The following is a 7,660-nucleotide window of genomic DNA, read 5'->3' as shown; positions in this document are numbered from 1 at the left end:
ATCGGTTTACAACATATTTATAAAAAAAAACTTGGTGAAAACTTGCTAGCCTTATAAACAACATCTTTTCGTATGTCAGTTTTAAAAACGTGAGCAAATATGAATACATCTTAAATATAACTTATTTAAAATATGAAAGTGATAAGTTATATTTCAGTGGTACACATGACTAGCAAATTTTCATCAAATACCATCAGTTATAAATGTGTTATAAACAGGTAATTAAGGGTTGCTATACCGAATTATAACTTCATTATATGATACAAGTAATGTTCTTGTTTTTCGAATACATTTCATTCATGTTTTATCATCCCAAGTATGGTGTGTAGAAGAGAAACGTAAGATAACTAAAAATAAGTTGACATTCTATTTTTTCCCAAAAAAAAAAGATGTTTGCAAAAATTGGGAATTTTATCAAGAATATGGTGTACAATTCTATTAACAGTATCAAGCTTTTACTAAAGAGCCCATGAGTTTTTTGAAAGTAGAATGTAAAGATTCACCAAAAAATTGCATCTGCATTGGAAGTATGAGATCTCATTTTATGCCCTTTTTTCGCACAATTAAATACCCCAGAATAATAACTTTTGTTAATTGATGATGGAAACATAAAAAAAATCCATTCGTTGGAAGGATGAAATTTATTTACAACATGCCCAAATTAGTAGGTTGCGTTATAATTATAATTAAGTTGCGCTAGCCAATTATATTTACCATAACATATGTGTTTTATGTAGACATCACCTCTTGCTGTTTTATCGTGTGACTAGACTAAGTAAAAAATCTTGAAAGCGATTCTGCTGATTTTTACTTGATTTATTTGGTTTAGTCCTAAGAAAACAATTTTTTTAAATAAACTGCAATGTCTCATTTACACCAATGACTGCGAGCAGAATGCTCTCATTTTCTGAATCAGAAATGAATGAAATCAGCATGCGTTGATTGAAAATGCCATAGATATGAATTTTAATTTCAGGAAGAAATTGAGATACTATTTATTCGGCTATTTGGAAGAATATTTCAATAGAAATATTACAATCATAATCTGTGGCGAATATAAAAGTTTCACCTGCTATATTTGTTTTCACCCACACACGCTCAAATTCTTTCGATAAAGATTGGATAATGACTTCCTAATTATTATTTTTATGAAATTGCGATGCACTATTCATGTGATTGAAATTCTTACAATAAACCAGAATTACAATAAAAAGTGTTTCGGAGAAAAAAATTCTGATCAGCCGTGAGGCTTATACATAATTTCTGATGATTCGAAAGAATTTTATATGATGCGAGAATTTGGAATAATTCCTGATCATTCTTATATGGTGGGATACTATTCAAACGATGTAGATTCAATTTTTGGTCATTTGAATGTCTCGACATTATTCCTGAGATCCTTATATTTTGAAATACATTCCAACTGAAAAGATCTTCAGATGAATTTATGATCAATTAAACATGATAAGAAAATATACGGAGAACTCGATACCAAATTCTGATCAGCCGTAAAGCTTCCAACTAACTTCTGATAATTCGAAAGAATTTCGAAATATTTCCTGACTATCGTTGTATTTTGAAATACATTCTAACTGCCCGAAGATCTTCAGAAGGATTCCTGATCAATTTAATATGTTGATGGAATATATGGAGAACTCAATTTCAATTTCCCGTCAGTCGTAGGTCTTCGATGTAATTTCTTATAATTCGGGAGAATTCCTGATCAATTGATGTGATTATGGAATACATGGAGAACTCGATTTCAATTTCCAATCAGTGGCAATTTCTGATAATTCGTAAACAATTCTGATCAATATGATATGATGAGGCAATTTATAAAATAACAAATATTTTGAATGGCTCGAGTGACACTTGCCTTTGATAAAAAAAACACGTCTACTGAGGATTCATATTTATGAAAAAATCATATATCAATGAAACAGTCATCGGTCGTCATTGAAAAGCAATGCAACTATGTTCTGTCAATCTAATTGACTTTTATTGGTTCTGTTGTCTTGTGAATTTTAGCTAAAACGGCCTCTTTTCTGATTTTTATCTCTCAATCTATGAAATAAACACGAAAACTATGTTGGAATGAAACTTCTAGAACAATATGAGGAACATTATGCCGTACACTACACATTTTTATATCATACGGGTGGAAAATTCGTAGAACAAATACTTTAAAATTCTTCACATTTTAAGATATCTTCGAGCATGAAACTAAGTCAAACTTCAATAAAATCACTTCTAATAGTCAACCTTTGGTCACAAAGTTGATACATGACACATTAAACTTTGCTATGAAAGTTGTTACAGCAGTTTTCGTTATTTCAGTCTCGAGATACAAATATTGTAAGCCGTAAATTACCTTAAAAACATAAAATTAACTTGAAGCACCTCAAAATCATCACCGATTTTGCTGAAAATTTACACAAAAGTTCAAATTAACATGACGAACAGTAATCACGGTTGACCCGTTACATTCCGAACATTTCAATTAAAATGAACAGGTCTAGTGTATATGGATCATTCGATTTCAATTTCCGATCAGTCGTAGGTCTTCGATATAATTTCTGATAATTCGGAAGATGTCCTGATAAAACTCGATTTCAATTTCCCACCATTCGTAGGTATTCGATACAATTTTTGGTCACACGAAAGAATTCCTGATCAATTTGATATGGTAAGGGCATAAGGACAACTCGATTTCAATTTCTGATCAGGAAGTTTTTTTTTATAATTTCTGATAATTCGAAAGAATTCCTGATCAACCTGATTTGATTGAGAGATATATATAAAAAATTGGTTGCAATTGTTCTATTAGTCGAAGACCTTCAATATAATTTCTGATAATCCGGAAGAATTTCTGAACACTTTGATATGGTACATAGGGTACACATTATGGTGAAATCGATTTCAATTTCCAATCAATCATAGGGTTTCCATATAACTTCTGATAATTCGGTGAAATTTCGAAATAATTCCTGATCATCCTTGTATTTTGAAATACATTCGAACTGCCCGAAGTTCTTCAGAAGGATTTCTGATTAATTTGATATGTTGATGGAATATATGGAGAACTCAATTTCAATTTCCAATTAGTTATACGTGTTCGATATTAATTTTGATAATTTGGAAGAAATCCTGATCAATTTGATGTGATGAGGGAACATATGGAGAACTCGATTTCATTTTCCGATATAATTTCTTATTATTCGGAATAATTCCTGATAATTCCAATATGATATGATCAAGGAATTAATGAAGAATTTGATTTCAATTTGCAATCAATCGAAGGGTTTCCATATAACTTCTGATAGTTTGGAAGAATTTTTGACCATCCTTGTATTTTGAAATATATTCTAACTGCCCGAATGTCTACAGAAGGATTTATGATCAATTTGATGTGTTGGTGGAATATATGGAGAACTCATTTTCAATTTCCGATTAGTCATACGTTTTATATATAATTTCTGATTATTCGGAAGAATTAATGATCAATTTGATGTGATGAGGGAATATGCAGGATTCGATTTCAAATCCCGATAAGTCGTAGGTCTTCGATAGATAAGATAAGATTTTGAAGAACTCCTGTTCAGTTTGATATGATGAAAGAATAAATGGAGATCTCAATTTTAATTTCGGATCCGTCGTAGGTCTTCGATATAATTTTTGACATTCGGAAGAATTCCTGATCAATTTGATATGATGAGCGAACTAGCGAAAAAGGACTCGTGGACCTACGAACAAGAAAATGTGGCAACGTGGTAAAACAAATGCGTAATTGCTGATTGCTTCTTTACTATGTCCGTGACAAATTTACAGCGAGAATGTTTGGCGCATGGTTTGGAAATTGAAAAACCATGCTACAAATTTTCGAAAATCATATGTTTATGTATACCATCATGTTGTGCATAGTCTGCAGAATGTCCTGGTATAAAAATATCGTATACTTTCTTGGGAAATTCCCGGGAAAACATAGGCGCAAGATTGCATTTCCTTGCGCGCACATATACACTCACGTGCATATTCTCTTTGGGTGGAAATGCCACTTTCCCGGAAAAAGCACACCACTTGAAGTTGAATGCACTTTTCCACCCAAATTTTACCCCACTAGGAAAACAAAATCCTTGGCTACAATCGGACGGAATTTGTTTCCCGATATTCGCTTTCCTTCACAGGATTTTCGGGACGTTTCCTGGAAAACCACCCAAATCACAGACAAACGGCTCAAAATGTCCGAACGATGGCCTTAAGAATAAATTATGGAATGATTTTTTGAATCTTTTTATCCCATTAAAAATGTTGATTAAAACAAGATTTTTATGGAAAATTCGCAGGAAAAATAAAAAAAATGCTGTAAATTTTTAAATGACTTCAAAATTAAATTTTTAATTAAAACATAATATTTTAGTGAACGATAGCAAATTTATTTAGCTTCATTTTCAAAAAAAAAAGATTTAAAATTGGTTTACTAGTTCCAAAGATATTGACATTTTAGTAATCGTACTTTTGTCCAAAATTCAAAAAATCAAAATTTTTGTATATCTCAAAAATGGCTCTACTTTAATTTTTTCTGACCACGGCATTGAATTCAGCGTAGGATTTTGCATTGGAAATGATCATCACCTTACCGAGTTCAAAAATGCTGTAAACTAGTGTTATCACGCATACGGTAAAGTGCACGTATTCTGTCTATGTATAATTGTTATTTATCCGGGCTTAGGTTTTGATGCTGCTGTCAATAATTTTGTTTCATGCTTATTTTTATTTGCTTAAGCGTGAATAATAACAAACGGGGAAAATTGTAATTTTTTTTTTATTTTTCAACCTCTTTCTTGGAGCCCCTGATTGGATTCCGATTCTTGACTTATCTAGAAAGTGTTGGGAATCTTTCGAATTCCCAACGCCTGCTCCAGTTTGATCCGCTTCTGGTTGACCTTGGTGAAGAAGTATCTAGAAACGACTTCCTGCCCACAGTTAGCAGTAGCATTCAGCGCAGTGTTACTCTTCCAAATTCCCAACAATATCGGTCATCGTCTTGAGATCTCACGTCTACAACACGATCGACTTGGGGATGAACGTTTGCGAATCCTTGGCAAAGGAAGAACTCTCGGTTCGACCTCTGCTGATTGGTGCTCTCGACCGTGTCGTGGATCTTGCTGTCCAGGGTTTGAATCTCCTGCTCAGCAGGAAGTTGTTCGTCTGGTTCTTTCACATCGACGTCAATGTCGTAACAAGCAGTTAGTTTGTTCTTCAATCCATGTTACCAGCATACGTTTTTAATGACGATTGGATCCGGTAGGTGCATCAACGGGCTACGACGCTGTGGGATCTCAGCAAAAACTTCAGCCGCTGGCTATCGAAGATCTCTTCCAAATACCGCAAGTACTGTACGCTCGTTCGTGGGTGTCCTGCGACTTGTGTGTCTTGATGTACTGACACAAGGCGGAAATGATGACCGGTCGCGTGGGTGTAAACTCGCAGCAGACGTGCCAACCGGATCTAAGATAGTCGACAGCAAAATCGCACAACAAACTTTACGATACCCATAGCGCTTCACCTGGAATTCAACCGTTTCCTGAATAGAGTGTGTGTATGTGTTTTTTTTTGGTAAGGAGGAAACTTTCAAAAGACCATCATGCCACCGCTTGACAACCAGGTGCACAGTCGCGGTGACACGATGTGTGGGATTCTTACCGCACTAAAATCTCCTTGGACGCCTTGCCCTTTTCCCCCGGAACAACTTGTCGTATTAGGGTAGGATGGTGCAAAACGCACCCTTTAAGCAAAATCGTCAATGGCTGGCGAATGGAAGCTAAAATCAAGAAGAAAGTAATGGCGTTTGGTTCATTACCATGTTTTCTACAAAGATCGAGTGATTTAGAACTACAAAAGGATGATTTTCCATGACTTTCAAGGTATTTTTTAAATTGCTTCCAAAATGATAGCGGGGCAAAACGCCTGATTCATGATGCAATATGCACCATAACATTGGGACAAGACGCACGACAACAATGGCCAAAACGCACCACAACATTGGGGTAAAATGCACCCCATGGTAAACAAACCATAACCCCTGCAAGTAGATAATGCAAAGGGATGCGGTATTTCAAATGATTATTTCTTTATGTTACATCAGAAATAAGGTCTCAAAATCTCAATAGAATGTTAAACTGTGATTCATCAAGTAAAATATCTAAAAAATATACGAAACGTAATTTGTTTATTTTTTTTTGTGATACATGATGATAAAAGCTTAATTTACAGTCGATGATTTTCAACTGTGTCCTGTTTTGCACAAAATGCATTTTTTTTTAAGGAATCAGTAGGTCAATACATGATTTTATGATCAAGAATTATTTGCTAAACCTCCAGTTGAAAACAATCACAAACCGTTACAAGGAAAATGCATCTGAGGAAAAGTTATCGCTGTTTTTCTATAAGTGGGCATTTTACCCCAGGGGTGCATTATGGGCTGTTCTCCCTTACTTCGGAGGGGACGATTTAATTAAACTTGAGAGTTTATATTTCATCTTGCTCGGATCCGACTTGGTGTCGTTCAGCTGTTGCCCATCGTCTCGATGTTCCCATGATGCAACCGATCTCTCGGAACACGGGTCGGCACATCGTTTTCCTTGTACGGATAGAACCTGGGATAGAGCGTATTTAAAATGAAGATTCGCAGTTTGTGCTTCTGCTTCATCAACAGCTGATTTGCGTTCTTCTCCTCCAAGACCTTCTTTTAGATTCAGGAAAATATCGATAGCTAATTCCTTATTTTACTATAAATTATGTCAACTAGAATAATAATACCTTACAGCCGTTTGAACGTTCTTTTCAATCGTAATCCAACACAAAAAATAGACGAGACCGACGCGAGAAAACTGGAAAAAAAAATTGTATAAAGAGAGAGAGAAGGATTAGTAATTTCCATTTAATTCCTTATTTGCTTATCTTTAACAGATACGCGTATTTCGTCTACAATGTGCAGACTTCTTCAGTGTCTTGTACTAATACTCGACGATTAGTACAAGACACTGAAGAAGTCTGCACATTTTTGACGGAATACGGGTATCTGCCAAGGATAAGCAAATAAGGAATTAAATGGAAATTACTAATCCTTCTCTCTCTCTCTCTCTCTCTCTCTCTTTATACAGGTATTCCACTAAGACGCCCACATTCATCAGGATGGAGAGAAAACTTAACGTCCCATCGTGTTTGACATGACGTGTGAAACTTTTAATTTGAAAACTGAACGAATTCCACATCTTTATTCGAACTTGGTATTATTGTGAAGCCAAACTGTAATCAGAGCAATGTATAAATATTGCTTAACCATGAATTAATTTTAATCTACCGATGTTTAGTAATATTTTAGAGTATACAAGAAAGAACCTTACGTTCGAAAAGGTTATAACCCGTACAGACTATGGCTTATATCATGTAATATAGGCTGTCTTGCAATGAGCACTTATACATAGGATTTCCAGTGAAAACTAGATGTACGAGTGCTCATTGCAAGACAGCCTATATTACATTATATAAGCCATAGTCTGTACGGGGTATAAAGCTGTGTTCCATTCACTCCGGTGGCACATAAGTCATCCAAGAACACTTTGCTTGGCTTCAAGCCAGTTTTTGTAGGCGCTTTGGC

At 34.8% G+C, this 7,660-nt stretch overlaps 1 pseudogene; it reads right to left on the bottom strand.

Moving 5' to 3' along the window:
• Positions 1 to 4,877: 4,877 nt before the first annotated feature.
• Positions 4,878 to 7,660, bottom strand: part of LOC135717592 (brahma-associated protein of 60 kDa-like) — a 28,648-nt pseudogene continuing 25,865 nt past the window's right edge.

Source organism: Ochlerotatus camptorhynchus, unplaced genomic scaffold (assembly GCF_037179485.1).
Source record: "Ochlerotatus camptorhynchus isolate MF236.1 unplaced genomic scaffold, CSIRO-AGI_Acam_v1.1 ptg000062l, whole genome shotgun sequence".
NCBI lineage: Eukaryota > Metazoa > Arthropoda > Insecta > Diptera > Culicidae > Ochlerotatus > Ochlerotatus camptorhynchus.
The sequence above is the reverse complement of the archived record's forward strand: the minus strand, read 5'-3'. Positions and strand labels throughout refer to the sequence as shown.